Genomic DNA, 23,784 nt, shown 5'->3' with positions numbered 1-23,784 from the left:
TTTACAGTGTTGTGTTAGTTTCAGGTGTACAGCAAAATGAATCAGTTATACATATACATATATCCACTCTTTTTTAGATTATTTTCCCATATAGGCCATTACAGAGTATTGGGTAGAGTTCCCTGTGCTATACAGTAGTTCCTTATTAGTTATCTGTTTTATATATAGTAGTGCGTATATGTCAATCCCAGTCTCCCAATTGATCCCCAAAACTGGTTCTAGTTATTAAATATTTTACTCTACTGATATACCAAAGAAATCAGTGGACTCAAATACCTCATTGTGTACATATAAGATGAAGCATGCCCACTATCATCATCCAACTTAAAGTCTAGAAGATACTACGGAAGGGACCCTCTTTAAAAGTCTGTGTAAGAGTGGAGAGCAGTGCCTGAGAGTACAACCTGTGTGTGGTTGCTTTGTCTACTTCTTAGACAAATGTTGTAGAATGTTGGGTAGAATGTTGTTTCCCTTCCTTTATCTACCCTCAACGCCCACCCTGCCCAATGCTACTCAATATGGTGCCAAATTCACTCCGACATCTCTTTAGGACACACTTCCCAGAGAAGAGGCACTGGAGAAAGGTGAGAAACATGCTGGCAGAGCATCGAGAGCTCCATGTTCCAGACTTACTCCTGCCTTGATCACACTGGACGGTTGTTAGAGATAACCATTTTGCCCTTTGGGCTTCTGTTTTCTCATCTGTAAAATGAGATTGGCCCTAGCTAGGAAACATAATAGGCAAAGGTAAATAGAAGCCCCCAGGGGAGTGCCCTAAACTTGATACTTTAAAAGAAATCATAATGTTTACTTGCTGAACTTCCACCCCTAGAGCCGATTGACATTTGCAGTATGGCTAGTGTAATAGGCAGAATAATGACCCCCAAAGATGTTCGTATCCCAATCCCAGGAACAAATGAATATGTTACCTTACATGGCAAAAGGGGCTTTAAAGGTAGATGTAATTAAATTAAAGATTTTGAGACGGGGAGCTTATCTTGCATTATCCAGGTGGGTCCAATGTAATCACAAGCTTCCTTATAAGAGGGAGGCAGGAGAGTTAGTGTCAGTGATTTGATGCGTGGAGGACTTAACCCACCATTTCTGGCTTTGAAGATGGAGGAAGGGGCCATGAGCCAAGGAATGCAGGCTGCCTCTAGAATCACTGGAAAAAGCAAGAGAATGGATTCTGCCCTCAGAGACTCCAAAAGGAGTCACCCTGCTGATACCTTGACTTTAGTCTAGTTAGACAGATTCTGGACATCTGACCTCCAGAACCATAAGATAATAAATTAGTATTGTTTTGAGCCACTAAATTTGTGGTAATTTCTCTCTTTTTGACAACTGTGTAGCTTTATTCATTAGGGTCTTAGTATAAAATTACAAAAGTATAGAATTAACCTCTCAAGATCAAAGTAGTTAGGCATTTTAGCAGGGAGCATTGCAGTTGGAGATTCTGTCAATAGGAACCCAATAGGAAACAAATCCAGGCCAAACAAATCATGACCTGATACTGTTTCTCAGAGATTCTTCCTGATTCTGTCCAAAGACTTTTCCTAAGGTTTCTCTAGGCCAGACTGGACATGGTACCTTTATCCAGGTCTGTTACACAGAAGTGCTAAAAGTCATGTGATCTGCCATATCTTAATTGGTAGTTTCTTATGGCAGCAATAGGAAACTAATACAGTTGGCCTAACCTTTGGCAATGCATGCTAGTGTTAATTCTCCATCATAAAGTCTCATAATAAAAACTCTAAAGAGAATCTCCACTTTGTGCCTCATGACCTGGTTTCTTAAATTTGTGAGCAGTGTTCTGCATTGATTCATTCAGACATTGGAGACAATCTTTCACACCCCTCTTATCTTGATTTCTTCTGCAACATCAGGTTGGTATTTGTCACTTCTTATCTCATAGGACACTCTTCTACAATGGAAAAAAATAATAAAATAAAAAATCAAATCCATCTATATGCAAAAGTATTTGAGTTCTGTTTTAGAGAAATGTGCTGTATACAAGCCCCATATTTGCTCTGTGAGGGGCGTGGCACAAAATGACCACTTTTTCTTTACTCCATGAATAGCATTCTCTGAAAGTACAAAATATTCTTTGGATTCAGAGCCATGTGCCATATATACTGACAGATCTCACGACCCTCCTTCATTGACTAAACATAATAAATACAATGGGAGCTGTAAGAATTTTAAAGGTGGAGTCGTAGGCTTCTAGGTATGGTAGGGATCTTAAAGATCACTTAACTCCCCCTGTGAAAGCAAACGTCTCAGAAATGGGATATGGTGGGGATCAGTCCTTTGTTAAATTAAATTGGATCCTCGCTGGATCCTTGTAAGTTCTCACATGTCCCTAAAATTAACATAGAAATTGTGTCCTTCCCTGGTGTTACTCTGGAGCAGTGAGAAATAGCCCTCTTGGTCTATCCATGTAAAAGGAGCTGGGATGCCCAACTTCTGAGGCTGGGTATGTGTTCCATTTCCTATTAGCTTGAGCTAAGCCAAAATATTTTGAAGCTCTGAAGCTATTGCTACTACAGAAGCCAACCAATCAGATGAGATATTGATATTCTTAGAAGAGATGATTAAATAATTTGAGAGTAATTATCTACATCGAATGAAGAGTCTAGGAGAACTACACACTGCAGATTTCTTTCTAACCTAACACTGAGTAACAGACATTGTGGTTTAAGGTACCGTAAAAAAGTTCTTCTTCAGCGTTTTTTGAGTTTAGAAGGGTAACAATCACGGGGATATTTTTTAAAGATATGAAATTTTTTGTTCTCAAGTTAAATAATTGACTAAATTGCCTTCAGAAGTAAAAAAATCTTTAAAAAGCCTGGCCCTGAAAGACTGATATAATTTCCCTTCTCTCATAATATAGCCTCAGATTACAAAATCCCATTTAAACTTCTCCTTTCTTTGAAACAAATGAGAAGCAGGAAAGTGAAAGTAAAACACCAGTATAAATATGGAGCTTTTCTAGGAGCGAAAAAAAAATATGCATGTATACAATTTCTCAGTAGTACAAATATTTCAATAGATCTTTTTGGAAAGTTCAACACAAAGAAAATCCACTAAACCCTTAATCAAAATGCTCTCTGTATTTGCTTTGCTCTTCTTGGCTCTCTACAATTAGAGTGTAGCAAGCATAAGTTTTTCTTAGTGAATTCCTGCCTTGGAAATCAATGACATTGGTGATGTTTCTTACTTTTTGTATCAAGTTGCTTAATTAAGATACCATACCTTTTAAGGGTTTGTAGTGTTTTAAGAAAACAATGGATACTTAGATGTTAAATAATAATATCTGCCCAATTCAGAGCTTTTTGCCAAATCCAGGATCCTTTTATAAAAGACCTTTTCAGTGGTCAAGGCACATTAAACTTGGAATTGAAAGGTCACTAAAAGACACTGAGATTTTCAATTAAGTGTAACTCCCTTCTCAAGAAAGGTAACACTTCTGATTTCTGCATGAATATTCTTAGGGAATGATGGAGAGGTGTATGAGGGGCAAGGTCCTTTAAGATCAGAAATAAGAACACCAGGGTCATAGGTGCATTTATATACAGCCTGCATGACGTGTTAAATGTTTTAAATTACTTGCCACTACTCAAAACCCAGGATTTTAATCTGTATTTCCTGCTTCTCTTGAAGATTTTGTCCCCCGGGGCCATATTTCCTCATGATGGGAGCTAGTAGGAGCTGCCAATGGCTACCCTTTAGGCAAGGCACAAGCTTGCCATCTCACCAGCCTCCCTGGGCCAGCTTTACCAATTTGTACTCCCTGCCTGACTGATGGGCTTGTGGGTTTGTGAACCTGGCTTGGTGTGTAAAGAAATCTGGCTGCTGCTTCTCTGGAAATTCGGGAGCACTCATGTCCTCTGATAGCTCTGTTGATGAGGAACCCTCCGTCTTCCATGTCCTGGGTGAGAAGTGTCTTGTCCTGAAAGCCTCCTGGGAAAATTCCAGGAGGCTCTTAGTGAGACTGAAGGAGTTGAGAAGCCTCCTTGGTACATACGGGATGCTTAATAAAACTATGAGTAGGTCTTAGTCTCCTCTTAGTCTTTTATCGTCTCTTCATTTTCAAGCCAAAATTGGCCATTAGGCAAATTATGAAGTAGGTGAAGTTAACTTTTGTAACCTCATTCTCTCCTTTTCTCTTCTGAGAGGAACTCAGCCCTAATCAATCAGATGGTCTATGGACTAACATAACATCACTCTCAGACCTCCAATGGCTTCCCATCACTTTAGAATAAAACCCAAAGTACATACCATGGCCAACAAGGCCCTACATGATCTGGCGCCTGTCTACCTTTCCATCTTTATCTGCTACCACTCTCCCCCTCCCTCACTGTGCTCTAGCCATAGTGAGGTTTTTACTATTTCCCAAACAGGCCAAGCAGGATCCCATCTAAGGGCCTTTCCATAGCTATTCCCCAAGCCTGGAAAGTGCTTCCCATAGGCAGGGATATAGCTAGCTTCCTCACTCCGTTTAGGCCTCTACTCAAATTTCACTTTCCCAGAGTTGGCATTGCCTAACAACTGACATATATAGCCCATTCTCTTTTTGTTTTGGTTTTTTGTTTTGTTTTATTTGTTTCGTTTTCTTTGTTTCTTGTTTTGTTTTGATTTTGTTTATTTGTTTGTTTGTTTTTGGTTGCGCAGCTTGCAGGATCCTAGTTCCCTGACCCCGGTGGTCTAGTGGTTAGGACTCTGGGCTTTCACTGCCAAGAACCTGGGTTCAGTCCCTGGTCGGGAAACTAAGATCCCACAAGGTGCATGGCATAGCCAAAATAAAATAAAATAAAGCTAATATTTTTAAAAGTAATAAAATAAAATAAATAGCCTATTCTCCCATCACAGTCCATCATTCCCTATCCCCTCATCCTGTTTTATTTTCATATCCCTGATCACTAATTTAACACTCTAGAGGAAATCCTCACTTTGCATGGTAGTGGGGACCATAAAAATGGTCATACACTTCTGCAAAGCATTCTTAATAATAAATGGGGAAAATTATGATTGCTCCATTAATGACCATTAAAATTTTTGGTCAAAACTTTAAAAACACTCCTATCATTGGTTATAAACATATAGAAATATGAAAAACTTATAAAATAAAGATTTATTTACTACACTGTAATTTTAAACATTAGGAATATTGAGAATTTAAATGTTTTATTTCTTTATAGAAAACGTATCAATTGGATGGACATTTCTCAAAAGAAGATATACAGAAGGCCAAAAGGTACGTGAAAAGATGTTCAATGTCACTAATCATTACCAAAATGCAAATCAAAACACAATGAGATACTGCTGCAAATCATTAAGATGGCTATTATTCTACAAAAACACAGAAAATAACAAGTGTTGTTGAGGTTGTGGAGAAATTGGAACCCTTGTGGATTGTTGCAGAGATGTAAAATGGTGCAGCCACTATGGGAGATAGTATGACAGTTCCTCAAAAAACTAAACATAGAATTATCCTGTGATTTAACAATTCCAGTTTCACATCTAGATATATACATGAAAGAATTAAAAACCAAGGACTTGAATAGATATTTGCACACCAATATTCATAGCAGCATTATTCATAATAGCCCAAAGGTAGAAAAAAGCTAAATGGGATAAACAAAATGTGGTACATACATACAATGGAATATTTTTCAGCCTTAAAAAGATCTTAAAAAAAAGAAAGTAAATTCTGACACATGCGACAGTATGGATGAACCTTGAAGACATTATGCTAAGTGAAATAGGCCAGTCACAAAAGGGCGAATACTATATGACCCCACTTATATGAGGTATCTAGAGTAGTGAAATTCATTGACACAGAAGGTAGAATAGAGGCTACCAGGGGCTGGGGGAAGAAGGGAATGGGGGGAGACCTTCAAGATGGCAGAGGAGTAAGACATGGAGATCACCATCCTCCCCACAAATACACCAAAAATACATCTACACGTGGAACAGCTCTTACAGAACACGTACTGAACACTGGCAAAGGACCTCAGACTTCCCCAAGGGCAAGAAACTCCCCACGTACCTGACTAGGGCAAAATTAAAAAAAAAAAAACCAGAGACAAAAGAATAGGGACGGGACCTGCACCAGTGGGAGGGAGCTGTGAAGGAGGAAGGGTTTCCACACACTAGGAAGCCCCTTCATGGGTGGAGACTGCGGGTGGCGGAGGGGGAAAGCTTCGGAGCCGCGGAGGAGAGCACAGCAACAGGGGTGCGGAGGGCAAAGCGGAGAGATTCCCACACAGAGGATTGGTGCCGACCAGCACTCACCAGCCTGAGAGGCTTGTCTGCTCACCCGCCGAGATGGGTGGGGGCTGGGAGCTGAGGCTGTGGCTTTGGAGGTCAGATCCCAGGGAGAGGACTGGGGTTGACTGCATGAACACAGCCTGAAGGGGGCTAGTGCACCACAGCTAGCTGGGAGGGAGTCCAGGAAAAAGTCTGGACCTGCTGAAGAAGCAAGAGACCATTGTTTCGGGCTGCACGAGGAGAAGGGATTCAGAGCACCGCCTAAGCGAGCTCCAGGGATGGGCGTGAGTCACGGCTATCAGCGCGGACCCCAGAGATGGGCATGAAACACTAAGGCTGCTGCTTGCAGCCACCAAGAAGCCTGTGTGCAAGCACAGGTCACTATCCCCACCTCCCCTACCAGCAGCCTGTGCAGCCCGCCACTGCCAGGGTCCCGTGATCCAGGGACAACATCCTCAGGAGAACACACGGCGTGCCTCAAGCTGTTGCAACGTCACACCAGCCGCCGCCACTGCAGGCCCGCCCCACACTCCATACCCCTCTCTCCCCCCGGGCTGAGTGAGCCAGAGCCCCCTAATCAGCCGCTCCTTTAACCCCGTCCTGTCTGGATGGGAACAGACGCCCTCAGGCGACCTACATGCAGAGGTGGGGTCAAACCCAAAGCTGAACCCCAGGAGCTCTGAGAAAAAAGAAGAGAAAGGGAAATCTCTCAAGCAGCCTCAGGAGCAGCGGATTAAATCTCCACAATCAACTTGATGTACCCTGCATCTCTGGAATACCTGAATAGACAACAAATCATCCCAAAATTGAGGCAGTGGATTTTGGGAGCAACGGTAGACTTAGGGTTTGCTTTCTGCATCTAATTTGTTTAGGTTTCATGTTTATCTTAGTTTAGTATTTGGAGTTTACTATCATTGGTAGATTTGTTTATTGATTTGGTTGCTCTCTTCCTTCTTTTTTTATTAAATATAGATATATATTTTTTTCCTTTTTCTCTTTTTGTGAGAGTGTATGTGTATGCTTCCTTGTGTGATTTTGACTGTATACCTTTGCATTTACCATTTGTCCTAGGGTTCTGCCTGTCTGTATTTTTTTTGTTGTTTTTCTTTTTGTTTTGGTTCTTTTGTTGTTGTTGTTATTGGGGTTTTTACCACTTGTTAGCATTGGTGGATTTGTTTTTTGGTTAGTTTGCTCTCTTCTTTCTTTCTTTCATTTTTTAATAACTTTTTAAATTTTTTAATAATTATTTTTTAATTTAATGACTTTTTATTTTATTTTTCTTTCTTTCTTTCTTTTTTTCTCCCTTTTCTACTGAACTGTGTGGCTGACAGGGTCTTGGGGCTCCGGCAGGTGTCAGTCCTGTGCTGCTGAGGTGGGAGAGCTGAGTTCAGGACATTGGTCCACCAGAGACCTCCCAGCTCAACATAATATCAAACAGTGAAAGCTCTCCCAGAGATCTCCATCTCAACGCCAAGACCCAACTCCACTCAACGACCAACAAGCTACAGTGCTAGACACCCTATGGCAAACAAGTAGCAAGACAGGAACACCACCCCACGCATTAGCAGAGAGGCTGCATAAAATCATAATAAGGTCACCGAAGCCCCCAAACACACGACCAGATGTGGTCCTGCCCACCAGAAAGACAAGATCCAGCCTCATCCACCAGAACACAGGCACTAGTCCCCTCCACGAGGAAACCTACACAACCCACTGAACCAACCTTACCCACTGAGGGCAGACACCAAAAACAATGGTAACTGCAAACCTGCAGCCTGCAGAAAGCAGACCCCAAACACAGTAAGTTAAGCAAAAGGAGAAGACAGAGAAACACAGCAGATCAAGGAGCAAGGTAAAAACCCACCAGATCAGTCTACCTGAAAAAGAATTCAGAATAATGATAGTAAACATGATCCAAAATCTTGGAAATACAATGGAAAAAATACAAAAAATGTTTAACATGGACCTAGAAGAACTAAAAAGCAAACAAACAATGATGAACAACACAATAACTGAAATTAAAAATACTCTAGAAGGAATCAATAGCAGAATAACTGAGGCAGAAGAACGGATAAGTGACCTGGAAGATAAAATAGTGGAAATAACTACTGCAGAGCAGAATAAAGAAAAAAGAATGAAAAGAATTAAGGACAGTCTCAGAGACCTCTGGGACAGAATTAAACCCACCGGAGGGGGGAAGCTTCAGAGCCGCGGAGGAGAGCGCAGCAACAGGGGTGCAGAGAGCAAAGCAGAGAGATTCTCGCACAGAGGATCAGGGCCGACCGGCACTCACCAGCCCGAGAGGCTTGTCTGCTCACTCGCCCGGGCGGGCGGGGCTGGGAGCTGAGGCTCCGGCTTCAGTCAGATTGCAGGGAGAGGACTGGGGTTGGCGGCGTGAACACAGCCTGCAGGGGGTTAGTGCACCACGGCTAGCTGGGAGGGAGCCCGGGAAAAGTCTGGAGCTGCCGAAGAGGCAAGAGACTTTTTCTTCCCTCTTTGTTTCCTGGTGTGGGAGGAGAGGGGATTAAGAGCGCTGCTTAAAGGAGCTCCAGAGACGGGCGCGAGCCGCGCTACCCCAGAGACAGGCATGAGACATTAAGGCTGCTGCTGCCGCCACCAAGAAGCCTCTGTGCGAGCACAGGTCACTCTCCACACCTCGCTTCCGGGGAGCCTGTGCAGCCCGCCACTGCCAGGGTACTGATATCCGGGGACAGCTGCCCTGGGAGAACGCACGGCGCGCCTCAGGCTGGTGCAACGTCATGCCGGCCTCTGCCGCCGCAGGCTCGCCCCACACTCCATACCCCTCCCTCCCCCCAGACTGAGTGAGCCAGAGCCCCCTAATCAGCCGCTCCTTTAACCCCGTCCTGTCTGAGCGAAGAACAGACGCCCTCCGGCTACCTGCATGCAGAGGCGGGGCCAAATCCAAAGCTGATCCCTGGGAGCTGTGCGAACAAAGAAGATAAAGGGAAATCTCTCCCAGCAGCCTCAGGAGCAGCGGATTAAAGCTCCACAATCAACCTGATGTACCCTGCACCTGTGGAATACATGAATACACAACGAATCATCCCAAATTGAGGAGGTGGACTTTGAGAGCAAGATTTATTATTTTTTCTTCTTTTCCTCTTTTTGTGAGTGTGTATCTGTATGCTTCTGTGTGAGATTTTGTCTGTATAGCTTTGCTGTCACCATTTGTCCTAGGGTTCTATCCGTCCGTTTTTTCTTTCTCTTAACTTTTAAAAAAATATTTTTTTAATAATAATTTTTTTAGCAATTTTATTTTATATTACTTTATTTTATTTTGTTTTATCCTCTTTCTTTCTTTCTTTCTTTCTACTTTTTCTCCCTTTCATTCTGAGCTGTGTGGATGAAAGGCTCTTGGAGCTGCAGCCAGGAGTCAGTGTTGTGCCTCTGAGGTGGGAGAGCCAACTTCAGGACACTGGTCCACAAGAGACCTCCCAGCTCCACGTAATATCAAATGGCGAAAATCTCCCACAGATCTCCATCTCAACACCAACATCCAGCTTCAGTCAAAGACCAACAAGCTACAGTGCTGGACACCCTATGCCAAACAACTACCAAGACAGGAACACAACCCCACCCATTAGCAGAGAGGCTGCCTAAAATCATAATAAGTCCACAGACACACCAAAGCACACCACCAGACATGGACCTGCCCACTAGAAAGACAAGATCCAGCCTCATCCACCAGAACACAGGCACTAGTCCCCTCCACCAGGAAGCCTACACAACCCACTGAAACAACTTTAGCCACTGGGGACAGACTTCAAAAACAATGGGAACTAGGAACCTGCAGCCGGCAAAAAGGAGACCCCAAACACAGTAAGATAAGCAAAATGAGAAGACAGAAAAACACACAGCAGATGAAGGAGCAAGATAAAAACCCACCAGACCTAATAAATGAAGAGGAAATAGTCAGTCTACCTGAAAAAGAATTCAGAATAATGATAGTAAAGATGATCCAAAATCTTGGAAACAGAATGGACAAAATGCAAGAAACATTTAACAAGGACCTAGAAGAACTAAAGATGAAACAGGCAATGATGAACAGCACATTATATGAAATTAAAAATACTCTAGAAGGGATCAATAACAGAATAACTGAGTCAGAAGAACGGATAAGTGATCTGGAAGATAAAATAGTGGAAATAACTACTGCAGAGCAGAATAAAGAAAAAGAATGAAAAGAACTGAGGACACTCTCAGAGACCTCTGGGACAACATTAAACACACCAACATTCGAATTATAGGGGTTCCAGAAGAAGAAGAGAAAAAGAAAGGGACTGAGAAAATATTTGAAGAGATTATAGTTGAAAACTTCCCTAATATGGGAAAGGAAATAGTTAATCAAGTCCAGGAAGCACAGAGAGTCCCATACAGGATAAATCCAAGGAGAAACATGCCAAAACACATATTAATCAAACTATCAAAAATTAAATACAAAGAAAACATATTAAAAGCAGCAAGGGAAAAAAACCAAATAACACACAAGGGAATCCCCATAAGGTTAACAGCTGATCTTTCAGCAGAATCTCTGCAAGCCAGAAGGGACTGGCAGGACATATTTAAAGTGATGAAGGAGAAAAACCTACAACCAAGATTACTCTACCTAGCAAGGATCTCATTCAGATTTGATGGAGAAATTAAAACCTTTACAGACAAGCAAAAGCTGAGAGAGTTCAACACCACCAAACCAGCTTTACAACAAATGCTAAAGGATCTTCTCTAGGCAAGAAACACAAGTGAATGAAAAGACTTACAATAACAAACCCAAAACAATTAAGAAAATGGGAATAGGAACATACATATCAATAATTACCCTAAATGTAAATGGTTAAATGCTCCAACCAAAAGACACAGACTCGCTGAATGGATACAAAAACAACACCCATATATATGCTGTCTACAAGAGACCCACTTCAGACCTAGAGACACATACGGACTGAAAGTGAGGGGATGGAAAAAGATATTCCGTGCAAATGGAAACCAAAAGAAAGCTGGAGTAGCAATTCTCATATAAGACAAAAGAGACTTTAAAATAAAGACTATTAGAAGAGACAAAGAAGGACACTGCATAATGATCAAGGGATTGATCCAAGAAGAAGATATAACAATTGTAAATATTTATGCACCCAACATAGGAGCACCTCAATACGTAAGGCAAATACTAACAGCCATAAAAGGGGAAATCGACAGTAACACAGTCATAGTAGGGGACTTTAACACCCCACTTTCACCAATGGACAGATCATCCAAAATGAAAGTAAATAAGGAAACACAAGCTTTAAATGATACATTAAACAAGATGGACTTAATTGATATTGATAGGACACTCTATCCAAAAACAACAGAATACACATTTTTCTCTAGTGCTCATGGAACTTTCTCAAGGATAGATCATATCTTGGGTCACAAATCAAGCCTTGGTAAATTTAAGAAAATTGAAATTGTATCAAGTATCTTTCCGACCACAACACTATGAGACTAGATATCAATTACAGGAAAAGCTCTGTAAAAAATACAAACACGTGGAGGCTAAACAATACACTACTTAATAACAAAGTGATCCATGAAGAAATCAGAGAGGAAATCAAAAAATACCTAGAAACAAATGACAATGAAGACACGATGACGCAAAACCTATGGGAAGCAGCAAAAGCAGTTCTAAGAGGGAAGTTTATAGCAATACAATCCTACCTTAAGAAACAGGAAACATCTCGAATAAACAACCTAACCTTGCACGTAAAGCAATTAGTGAAAGAAGAACAAAAAACCCCAAAGTTAGCAGAAATCATAAACCCCAAAGTTAGCAGAAGGAAAGAAATCATAAAGAAATCAGATCAGAAATAAATGAAAAAGAAATAAAGGGAACGATAGCAAAGATCAATAAAACTAAAAGCTGGTCCTTTTAGAAGATAAACAAAATTGATAAACCATTAGCCACACTCATCAAGAAAAAAAGAGAGAAGACTCAAATCAATAGAATTAGAAATGAAAAAGGAGAAGTAACAACTGACACTGCAGAAATACAAAAGATCATGAGAGATTACTACAAGCAACTCTATGCCAATAAAATGGACAACCTGGAAGAAATGGACAAATTCTTAGAAATGCACAACCTGCCAAGACTGAATCAGGAAGAAATAGAAAATATGAACAGACCAATCACAAGCACTGAAATTGAAACTGTGATTAAAAACCTTCCAACCAACAAAAGCCCAGGACCAGATGGCTTCACAGGCGAATTCTATCAAACATTTAGAGAAGAGCTAACACCTATCCTTCTCATACTCTTCCAAAATATAGCAGAGGGAGGAACACTCCCAAACTCATTTTACGAGGCCACCATCACACCCTGATACCAAAACCAGACAAAGATGTCACAAGGAAAGAAAACTACAGGCCAATATCACTGATGAACATAGATGCAAAAATCCTCAACAAAATGCTAGCAAACAGAATCCAACAGCACATTAAAAGGATCATGCACCATGATCAAGTGGGGTTTATCCCAGGAATGCAAGAATTCTTCAATATATGCAAATCAATCAATGTGATACACCATATTAACAAATTGAAAGAGAAAAACCTATGGTCATCTCAATAGATAAAGAGAAAGCTTTCAACAAAATTCAACACCCATTTAGGATAAAAACCCTCCAGAAAGTAGGCATAGAGGGAACTTTCCTCAACATAATAAAGGCCATATATGACAAATCCACAGCCAACATCGTCCTCCATGGTGAAACATTCAAAGCATTTCCACTAAGATCAGGAATAAGACAAGCTTGCCCACTCTCACCACTCTTATTCAACATACTTTTGGATGTTTTAGCCATAGCAATCAGAGAGGAAAAGGAAATAAAAGGAATCCAAATCGAAAAAGAAGAAGTAAATCTATCACTGTCTGCAGATGACATGATACTATATATAGAGAATCCTAAAGACGCTACCAGAAAACTACTAGAGCTAATCAATGAATCTGGTAAAGTAACAGGATACAAAATTAATGCACAGAAATCTCTAGCATTCCTATACACTAATGATGAAAAATCTGAAAGTGAAATCAAGAAAACACTCCCATTTACCATTGTAACAAAAAGAATAAAATATCTAGGAATAAACCTACCTAAGGAGACAAAAGACCTGTATGCAGAAAATTATAAGACACTGATGAAAGAAGTGAAAGGTGATACAAATAGATGGAGAGATGTACCATGTTCTTGGATTGGAAGAATCAACATTGTGAAAATGACTCTACTACCCAAAGCGATCTACAGATTCAATGCAATCCCTATCAAACTACCACTGGCATTTTTCACAGAACTAGAACAAAAAATTTCACAGTTTGTAAGGAAACACAAAAGACCCCAAATAGCCAAAGCAATCTTGAGAATGAAAAACGGAGCTGGAGGAATCACGCTCGCTGATTTCAGACTATATTACAAAGCTACAGTAATCAAGACAGTATGGTACTGGCACAAAAACAGAAAGATAGATCAATGGAACAGGATAGAAAGCCCAGGGATAAACCCACGCACATATGGTCACCTTATTTTTGATAAAGTAGGCAGAAATATACAGTTGAGAAAGGACACCCTCTTCAATAAGTGGTGCTGGGAAAACTGGACAGGTACATGTAAAAGTATGTGATTAGATCACTCCCTAACACCATACACAAAAATAAGCTCAAAATAGATCAAAGACCTAAATGTAAGGCCAAAAACTATCAAACTCTTAGAGGAAAACATAGGCAGAACACTCTTTGACATAAATCACAACAAGATCCTTTATGACCCACCTCCTAGTGAAATGGAAATAAAAACAAAAAAAAAAACCAAATGGGACCTAATGAAACTTTAAAGCTTTTGCACAGAAAAGGAAACCATAACCAAGACCAAAAGACAACCCTCAGAATGGGAGAAAATATTTGCAAATGAAGCAACTGACAAAGGATTAATCTCCAAAATTTATAAGCAGCTCATGCAGCTCAATAACAAAAAAACAAACAACCCAATCCAAAAATGGCCAGAAGACCTAAATAGACATTTCTCCAAAGAAGATATACAGACTGTCAACAAACACATGAAAGAATGCTCAACATCATTAATCATTAGAGAAATGCAAATCAAAACTACAATGAGATATCATCTCACACCGGTCAGAATGACCATCATCAAAAAATCTACAAACAATAAATGCTGGAGAGGGTGTGGAGAAAAGGGAACACCCTTGCACTGCTGGTGGGAATGTGAATTGGTACAGCCACTATGGAGAACAGTATGGAGGTTCCTTAAAAAACTACAAATAGAACTACCATATGACCCAGCAATCCCACTACTGGGCATATACCCTGAGAAAACCATAATTCAATAAGAGTCATGTGGGCTTCCCTCGTGCCACAGTGGTTGAGAGTCTGCCTGCTGATGCAGGGGACGTGGGTTCGTGCCTCAGTCCGGGAAGATCCCACGTGCCGTGGAGCAGCTGGGCCCGTGAGCCATGGCCGCTGAGCCTGCGCATCCGGAGCCTGTGTTCTGCAACGGGAGAGGCCACAACAGTGAGAGGCCTGCGTACCGCACAAAAAAAAAAAAAAAGAGTCATGTACGAAAATGTTCATTGCAGCTCTATTTACAATAGCCAGGAGATGGAAACAACCTAAGTGTCTGTCACTGGATGAATGCATAAAGAAGATTTGGCACATATATAGAATGGAATATTACTCAGCCATAAAATGAAATGAAATTGAGCTATTTGTAATGAGGTGGATGGACCTAGAGTCTGTCATACAGAGTGAAGTAAGTCAGAAAGAGAAAGACAAATACCATATGCTAACACATATGTATGGAATTTAAGAAAAAAAAATGTCATGAAGAACCTAGGAGTAAGACAGGAATAAAGACACAGACCTACTAGAGAATGGGCTTGAGGATATGGGAAGGGGAAAGGGTAAGCTGTGACAAAGTGAGAGAGTGGCATGGACATATATACACTACCAAACGTAAAATAGATAGCTAGTGGGAAGCAGCCGCATAGCACAGGAAGATCGGCTTGGTGCTTTGTAACCACCTAGAGGGGTGGGATTTGGAGGGTGAGAGGGAGGGAGACGCAAGAGGGAAGAGATATGGGAACATATGTATATGTATAAGTGATTCACTTTGTTATAAAGCAGAAACTAACACACCATTGTAAAGCAATTATACCCCAATAAAGATGTAAAAAAGAAAAATTTCACAACTTGTATGGAAACACAAATGACCCTGAATAGCCAAAGCAACGTTGAGAAAGAAAAACGGAGCTGGGGGAATCAGGCTCCCAGTCTTCAGACTATATTACAAAGGTACAGTAATCAAGAGAGTATGGTACTGGCACAAAAACGGAAATATAGACCAATGGAACAGGATAGAAAGCCCAGAGATAAGCCCACACACATATGGTCACCTTATTTTTGATAAAGGAGGAAAGAATATACAATGGAGAACAGCCTATTCAATAAGTAGTGCAGATGTAGAGAATGGACTTGAGGACACGGGGAGGGAGAAGGGTAAGTTGGGACAAAGTGTGAGTGTGGCATCTACTTATATATACTACCAAATTAAAAATTGATAGCTAGTGGGAAGCAGCCACATCGCACAGGGAGATCAGCTCAGTGCTTTGTGACCACCTAGAGGCATGGGATAAGGAGGGTGGGAGGGAGATGCAAGAGGGAGGAGATATGGGGATATATGTATATGTACAGCTGATTCACTTTGTTATAAAGCAGAGTCTAGCACACCATTGTAAAGCAATTATACTCCAATAAAGATGTTAAAAAGTAAAAAAAGGGAATGGGGAGTTAGTGTTTAATGAGTACATATTTTCAGTATGAGATGATGAAAAAGTTCTAGACATGGCTATTGGTGATGGTTGTACGACAATGTGAATATATTTAATGACATAACTGTACATTTAAAAGTGGTTAAAATGGCAAATTTTATGTTGTGTATATTTTGCCAATTAAAAAAACTTATGAAGAGTAATTTGAGCAGTGCTTGCCTCTTTCTTCTCATTGTAAAACTCATGACATTATTTTTATTCCTTGCTGAACAGCCATATTCCTTTCTAAGTTTGGACCAGCTTCCAACATTTTGTCCTTTGTGTTCTCAATGTCACGAAAAATCTCTAAGAGTTCCTTTAATGTTAACTTCTTTTGCTGGTATGCCTTCCTCTGGGACTTCTTCATCCTTTTCATGATGAGTCATGCTCACTTTTTTCATTTAAGCCCATAAAGTTACCTTTCTAACGTCCTCTGGCTGCAAAGCTAGAGCCTCTCAAACAGCAGCACTGTGTCCACATCTCAGAGTCAGCTATTTATTCTATAACTTCGTTTACTTTCTATTAGAAACCTGTAAAGTTACTTACACAGCACAGTAAAATTTCCTGACCTGCTGTGTGCATACTACTTGCTATATGCTTGAATATTTTCAATTGCATGACTTATATTTTTTTCAAAACTCAGCTAAAGGAATTGCATGAAATTGTATCCCTCTCTCTCTCCAGCTGTGTCATCAATAGCCTGTTATAAAGTCCATCTACTAGGCTTTAAATGTTGAAATAACTCCATGGTCCATTGGATGAAATTGTGTTTGGTGGTAAAAAGCAAATTTTCACATTTCCATTCAAGAGAATCAGGGTGACCTGGAGCATTATCCAACAGTAGTAGTGGTTTTCTTTTGTTATCACATAAACTTTTTAAATTCAAATGTATATATATATATATATATTTTTTTTTACATATACATGTATCTATAAAAGTTAAATTATTTTCCCTGCAACGTCTCTCTGTCACTGGAAGACAAGGAGGCAATACAACTACATGCTTTGCTGTCCTTGTGTGAGCTGAGCAACAGATGTGCAGTGACTAGTCACTGATTCACTTTGAAAAGAAGGGATGTGATTGGTCACTGATCATACCATAACATGCATCTCTTATTTACATATTGATTTGTGGACTGGAGAGCTAGCAGTGAAATTTGTATTCTATGCAATTACTCATAATTAATTTATGGTGAGGACTGAAATTTGAACTGTGTTGTTGGGTGACTACTGTTAACTAAATCATGGTGATTGAAATTCATGTAAATCGGAACAATGCAAAGTGAGGACTATCTGTATTACACATCTACTATTTGCTTGTTATGTTTCCCCCACCAGAATGTAAGTTAAGTGGGATGGAGACTTAGCCTATTTTATTTACAGTTATATTCCTAATGCCATAGAACAAAGCCAGAGTAGGGGCTCAAAAATACTTGTAGAAAAGGAGGAAAGGAAAGACAGAGAATGGAAGAAAGGGAGGAAGGAAGGGGAGAGAGAGGTAAGATCATCAAGTTAGATCAACTGTCAAGATCCTCAGAGAAGCAAAAGAACTTTCTCAAAGGCACCCAGCTCTCCAAGGTTCTGCCTTGGGGTCTGACATGTACCCCCTAACCTGCGTTGTTCTTCTTGCTCTTTCTCTCCTTCTCTCCAAACTTTATTTCAAGTTATGCATTCACATGAAGATGTGACTAACAACACTTTGGGACCTTAATCAGTTGACCTTTGAGGAGGGATTAGAGCCTTACCTCAGAAGGCCACAATCCTGTGGGGGGAGGTGACATTAGGGTCTTCCCAGACTCCCTAGTATCAGACTACAGAACCTACTAATTCTTAGTCTATGTCAAACTATTTGCATTTTCTTTCCTAATGTCCTTGTGTGGTGCTACAATCAGAGATCACAGGATGCTGGGGTTTTCCTCTGAGTATCTCACTCCCCTGAGGTTAGGTTTCTAATCTACTCATGGCACTCCGTTGTCCCAGAGCAGATGGGGCAGCCTGGCCAACTCAGAGGGGGAAAACACTGACTTCAGATGAAAAATTTCTGTTTCTGTGACTAAGGACTTAGTCAGCTACCTGGTTTAGGACTTACTATTTGTCAGAAAGTAGATCTGGAGGAAATATCACTCATTCTAGCTAGAGTAATCATTTTCAGTACATTTTTTACTCATGAAATTTAAAAAGAATGGGGTGCCAGTTTAACCTTGTGGTTAAGGTTATGAATGAGAACGGAAGTTTAAATTACCCAGGGAGGTCCCCTTAGTCAGAGTTTCAGAGCATTCCAGACTCTTGTGTCAATTAAAGCACATTGAACTTCAATAGAATAACAAAAAGGCAAGCAGCGGTCTGTTTGGAGACTCCGCCTCTTCCCCTAATGTTCTGCTCACTTGCCCTCTCTCCCCCTCCCTCCTTCCTTCGCTCTCTCTTTCCCTCTTTTTCTTCCTTTCTTTGTTTCTCTTTCTCTCTCTTTCTTTCCTTCCTTCTTTCCTTGAAAAAAGCAACTGTTCTTTACAAGAATAAAATTACTTAAGTAATTAAATGGAACTGACCTTAGCTGATATCTTCTAAGTTTCTAAATCCAAGCTCTATATCAACAATTATATGTTTTCTTTAATTTTCAGATCTTTTGCTTTTTCCCTTTCCTTTTCCATATTCCTCCTATACCCTCAGATCACCATACTTTGGACCTCTCACTAACGGTTTGAACCCGAGAAAGAAAGAGATTGACTCCCTCAAGGGAGAGTTACAAGGGGTCAATGATGCCTGCCCCTCTTCTTGTTAGATGCTCTTGCAGGAAGTTTGGTGAAAAGAATTAGTTGGCTAGAATTAGTCTTCAGTTTGGTAAATTTCCAACATCTGTGCTTTTCCTGGTTGTCATTAGCATAAATATTTCCCCCCATATTAGCATAAATATTTGAGAGTCAACAACTGAAAGAATTTGAAAAACTTACTGACTGAAGATTTTTGTCACAGACACTCCATTTCAACTGGCATCTTTCACTCTTTAAAAGTTCTATCATCTTAAACAGTACTTTCTTCTTTTGTTCTATTGAATTTCAATTATGTGCAAGCCCTGTAGGGAGATACAAAGATGGATAGGACACAGTTCCTACGCTTACAGCTGAAAACCATGCAAGAACATAAGATTCAGGCTGGCCAAAAGCTGAATAAGAGCACAGGGCTAAAATAATAGTAAAAGAAAACATTGAACAAGAGATGGTGCATGCAGGCTTTGTTTAATTTTCAGGTTACCATTATAGACAGAATATACCAAAGAAGGTCTGAGGAAAATGGGACACCTTGGGGTTTGTGGGCAGGAGGGGACTGTGAGGATAGAGAAAGGAGTTCAGATCAGAGATGCATCTGGAAGGAGTTGGAAGACAGAGTTGCAGGGGAAGGTTTTTTAGGTGGAGAATATGTGGGCAAACAGGGCTACCAAGTGAGGTTGTTCAATTTGTAACACAAGGGCTTGCCATTCACATCATACTCTCTGAGCAGAATACAACCTTTGTGGCCACTGGTAGCAATCTTGGGGCAAGAGTCTAAGACATTTCCAGGACAAAATCTCTTGCAGACATAAACAGTAGACTTGCTATCGTGATGTAAATCCTCAGAGGGCAAGGACTGGGTCTTATTTGTCTTTGGATCCTCAGAGCTTTGCACAGAGTCTGACACATCTTAGGTATTTAACACATGTCTCCCAAATGAATGAACTATAGAACTCAATCTTATCGAAGCCCCACCAGTTGGTTAGTCCAAATGAGGGTGAGGTCACCGAATGGGGATAACTCATATTTCTTTGATATCTCTGGATAATGTTGGGCCTCAGGCCCAGAACTATCTCTCTTCCAAGTCATTTCAGTTATTCCCAGGACCTTAAGGGGTGTTTTGCATGTGCTCATGCACTGTCTTCTCTTATTCTTCCAGTCTGGTCTTTATCCGATGTTTTGAAAGAGGCAATATCCCAGCCATGCCCACTCTGCAGAGCCACCACCCCTTCTGTGAGTATGGTATACCTCCCATGAATTTATCTCCTGTGCACCCAAAGCTGCTATAGTGGAAGCCATGATGGCCTCATGGTCCCTTTGACTCCTGGGACTGAAGCCTTACTAATTCTATGGAGAAATGGAGAGAATGGTCTTTTGTTTTCCAGGGCCATCTACATAGACACGAAGATATGTTGAATGTCTCATATCTGACACAGCCCTCCTTAAAACAATGTCTTCAGCTTCTGTCTGTCCCAACAATGAGCAGAAGATGGACACCATGCAGTTCTTTCTACACACTGTCCCCATTTTTCTGCTCTTGAAAAAGAATGTACACTGGAAAATATTGGGGGTATGTGAGAACATGAAGTATTGTAGTTTGGCTGCAGCAAAGTTTGTCCAGGCAAATGGGACACAAGTTGGCCCTGAGGAAGACTGAATTAAATAGTGAGAATGAATGAGTATAAACCCTAAACACTATTTAGTGGAAAACCATTTAAAAGTTATTTGAAGAGAAGCCATAGTTTTATGATTAAGTATGGAGAAAACTATCATTATGACTCATTAGAGATGTAACAAAAGTCTAGGCAGAATAGGACAGTGCAGTTACACAGACCCAGGTTTGAGTCTCAGTGACATTGGTTAAGTCACTTAACCTCAGGGACTCCTAGTTTCCTCATCTATAAAATAGATATATTATCCACATCTCAGGATCTTTTGTAAGAATCATATTCATAAAATGCTTAGCACAAAACCTGGAACATAGAATACCTAATAAAATGACCAGAAAAAGTAGCATATTATAAGGTATTCTCACTTCTGGGGTAATCAGGAATTCCCAAAGACAGCGATATAATAAGTAAGCAAAATTGCAAAGGAGACGGAGTTTTATTTGGGGTTGCTTACCTTCTCCTTTACCAACCAATGACCCAGATAATAACCAGGGAACCAATTTGGTTAATTAATTCACATCCTGGTGGTAGCACCTGTTTTTCTTCCATAAATTCCAAGAAGAGGGTGGCTAGGGAGTGAGTGGTGGTAGAAGTTCAGAGATCAGTAGCAGTTTGGGACAAGGGTGGTGGCCTTTTGAGTGTGAGCTCCTTGCCCCTAACCTTTTGCACCACATCCTTAACATGACTCATCATTACCTAGAGCTTATTTTGGATACAAATGGCTCAAGGCTTTTACTCCATTTGAGCATTCTGTGCACTTCCTTCAAAGTTCATTGTGGATGGCCCTGGAAAACAAAAGGCCATTTTCTCCATTTCTAGCACTGGACATCTATAGGTGTGGCTTATAGCTGCCCATTCACCATCGTTTTTAAGCACTCTCTTCCCAGCAGACAGAAAGCCCTGGATTCCAGAAACAGGCTCCACTTACCAAAAATTTCTAAGCTGTCTGAAGATCAACTTCTACCTTCTCAAGGACCTTCCAATTATTCTGGAATAAGTGACAACACTATTTCCTCTCAGGATTATGTTTGCAGGTCTAGAGGTTCCTGAAGAGAGTTTATGATTGCATTTCTTTATTTCCACTGACACAACTTCCAATAACATGAAGAAGAAAACTTTTAAACGGTGTGATTGCAAATCCTAGCTATTTTGTAATCTCTGGTGTATTTGAGAATTACTCATACTAGATGGCACTTGAGGAACAAGAAGTTTCTTGATGTTGTCTACTTCCCTGAAAGACACAAAAAAACAACAAATCTTGTCTCAGTCTGAAAACTGAGTGATCATGCTATGGGATGTCTGATTTTGGAATAGAGGAATAGGACCATGCCATGTTTGGGGGAGTGGCTTAGGATCCAGGAAACCTGGGTTCTTCATTCTCTCTGCCTATATCTTGTAGCCTTGGATAAGAAGTTTCCAGGAGCCTCCTTATGACTTGTGACACTGCTTACCCTGGACCAGGAGAGTTAAGGAAGGAAAGAACTTGGTAAGAGCTTTGGACTAACTGGCACTAACAAAGTTGTCCAGAAATAATGCTCAAACAAGTAGTCCTCATGAATACAAATGTTGTAGCCAATATTTCTGACATTTCAAGAGCCTGAGAAATGTCAGTGCTTTCTACTGTCTGAGGAGAGCCTCCTCTGAGGAAGTCCTCCTGAAGTGGCAAGTGTTTTCTTTTCCACTGCTTGAAGGTCAAACCAAATCACTTCTTCCTCAAATAGGTCTCACTTTCATAGGCTCATAAAATGGCCAAGTTAGAATGTGTCTTGGTTGATGAAGTCAGTTGAGGGTGTGAGGCTGACTCAGGCTGACCCAAGTTCCTCTGTTTATTCAGTACCAGGAATATTTAAATCAGAACTGACCTTAAAATAGCAACTCTTTGGAAAAGGGCTCAGCACTGACTCCTAAGAATCTCTTATAGCTACCCCTCTTACTTTTCTCTTCCAATGGTCACTGCTTAGAAAGTCTATGACAATATATGCCTCGTGTCTGATACTTTCATTTTCACTAAAGAACATTATTACACCACATAAAATTCTAGAATTCATGAGGGACGATTAGAATACCTTAAATTCCTTTGCTCACTGAGAGAATATTATGGCAGAATTTTATCTCTTACACTGGGACACTTAGAAATTGGCCTGCATGAATATCTTTGTTTGATAGAAATTTGAAGCACAATATTCTTCATTAAGGTTTTTGAGAAAGCAAGAGTAACATATTAATTTCCTTCTCATTTTATATACTATGACAAAACCAATTTTGATCATCCTAACCACAACTATTGACTCTCAAGCATCTCTCTTGGGATCTAATTGGCTGCTATAATTCTCCACCTGAATGGCTCATAAAAACTCCAAACTCAGTGAGACTAAAAGATAATTTAAGCTTATTCTGCCTTCTGTCTCCATCTTAGTTAATGGCATGACATTTGCCAATTCTCTCAAATTGGAAAACCTAGAGGCATTTATCCTCAAGTCTCCCTCTCATTCATTCTTGGTGTGCAACTCGTCACTGTACACTGTAGGTTCTCCTGCAGAAACGTCTCTCAGATTAGTCCACATATCCTTTCTTGGATGGTTTCAGCAGCCTCCTGAAGAACCCTCTTGCTTCTTTCCTCTCCTAGAGAGTCCAGGACCCACATGTGATCATGCCACTCCTTGCTCCAAAATTTCAGGTTGCTGGAAGATTAAAATCCAGATTCCTTGACCTGGCACTCACAGTTTTCCTTAACCTGGCCCCAACCACTTCTACAGCCTAATTCCCTGCCAAGTCACACCTCCATCCCGTAGACTCCAGCCATAGTCAGTTTTTCACCACTCTACAAACAGGACTGATATTTTTGCCACACTTACCTTGGCTCATTTCCTCTCTCTCAAATGCCTCCTCCATCCCATCTCCACCTAGTTAAATGTTACTTATTCTTCAATACCCATTTCAAATGTACCCATCCAGGAGAGGCCTTCCTTGAGCTGTTCCTCAACCCCACCCCAAGTTAATGACTCCACCATCCACATTGTCTCAGTATTTTATTCACACCTATATGACAAGAGAAATCTCATCCATCATATATGAGCACCTTGCAAGAGGTTCCCTGTCTTATAATTCATTTTATCCCTGGCACTCAGTAGCATTTGATAAGTGGATTAATGGATACATGGATGGGTTGGGTGGTAAAGTTTAAATTGAGGAGAGTGGGCAGACAT

The 23,784-nt window shown here is 40.6% G+C and overlaps 1 long non-coding RNA gene across 1 annotated transcript; it reads right to left on the bottom strand.

The window, feature by feature from the left end:
* On the bottom strand, positions 1-23,472 carry LOC137217512 (uncharacterized). The gene is made up of 4 exons (XR_010940120.1): positions 23,434-23,472; positions 21,507-21,809; positions 19,092-19,213; positions 1-1,924 (listed from the first exon to the last, which is right to left on the bottom strand). It is a non-coding gene; the product is annotated as an uncharacterized lncRNA (long non-coding RNA).
* Between the last annotated feature and the right edge of the window lie 312 nt (positions 23,473-23,784).

Source organism: Pseudorca crassidens, chromosome X, assembly GCF_039906515.1.
Source record: "Pseudorca crassidens isolate mPseCra1 chromosome X, mPseCra1.hap1, whole genome shotgun sequence".
NCBI lineage: Eukaryota > Metazoa > Chordata > Mammalia > Artiodactyla > Delphinidae > Pseudorca > Pseudorca crassidens.
The sequence above is the reverse complement of the archived record's forward strand: the minus strand, read 5'-3'. Positions and strand labels throughout refer to the sequence as shown.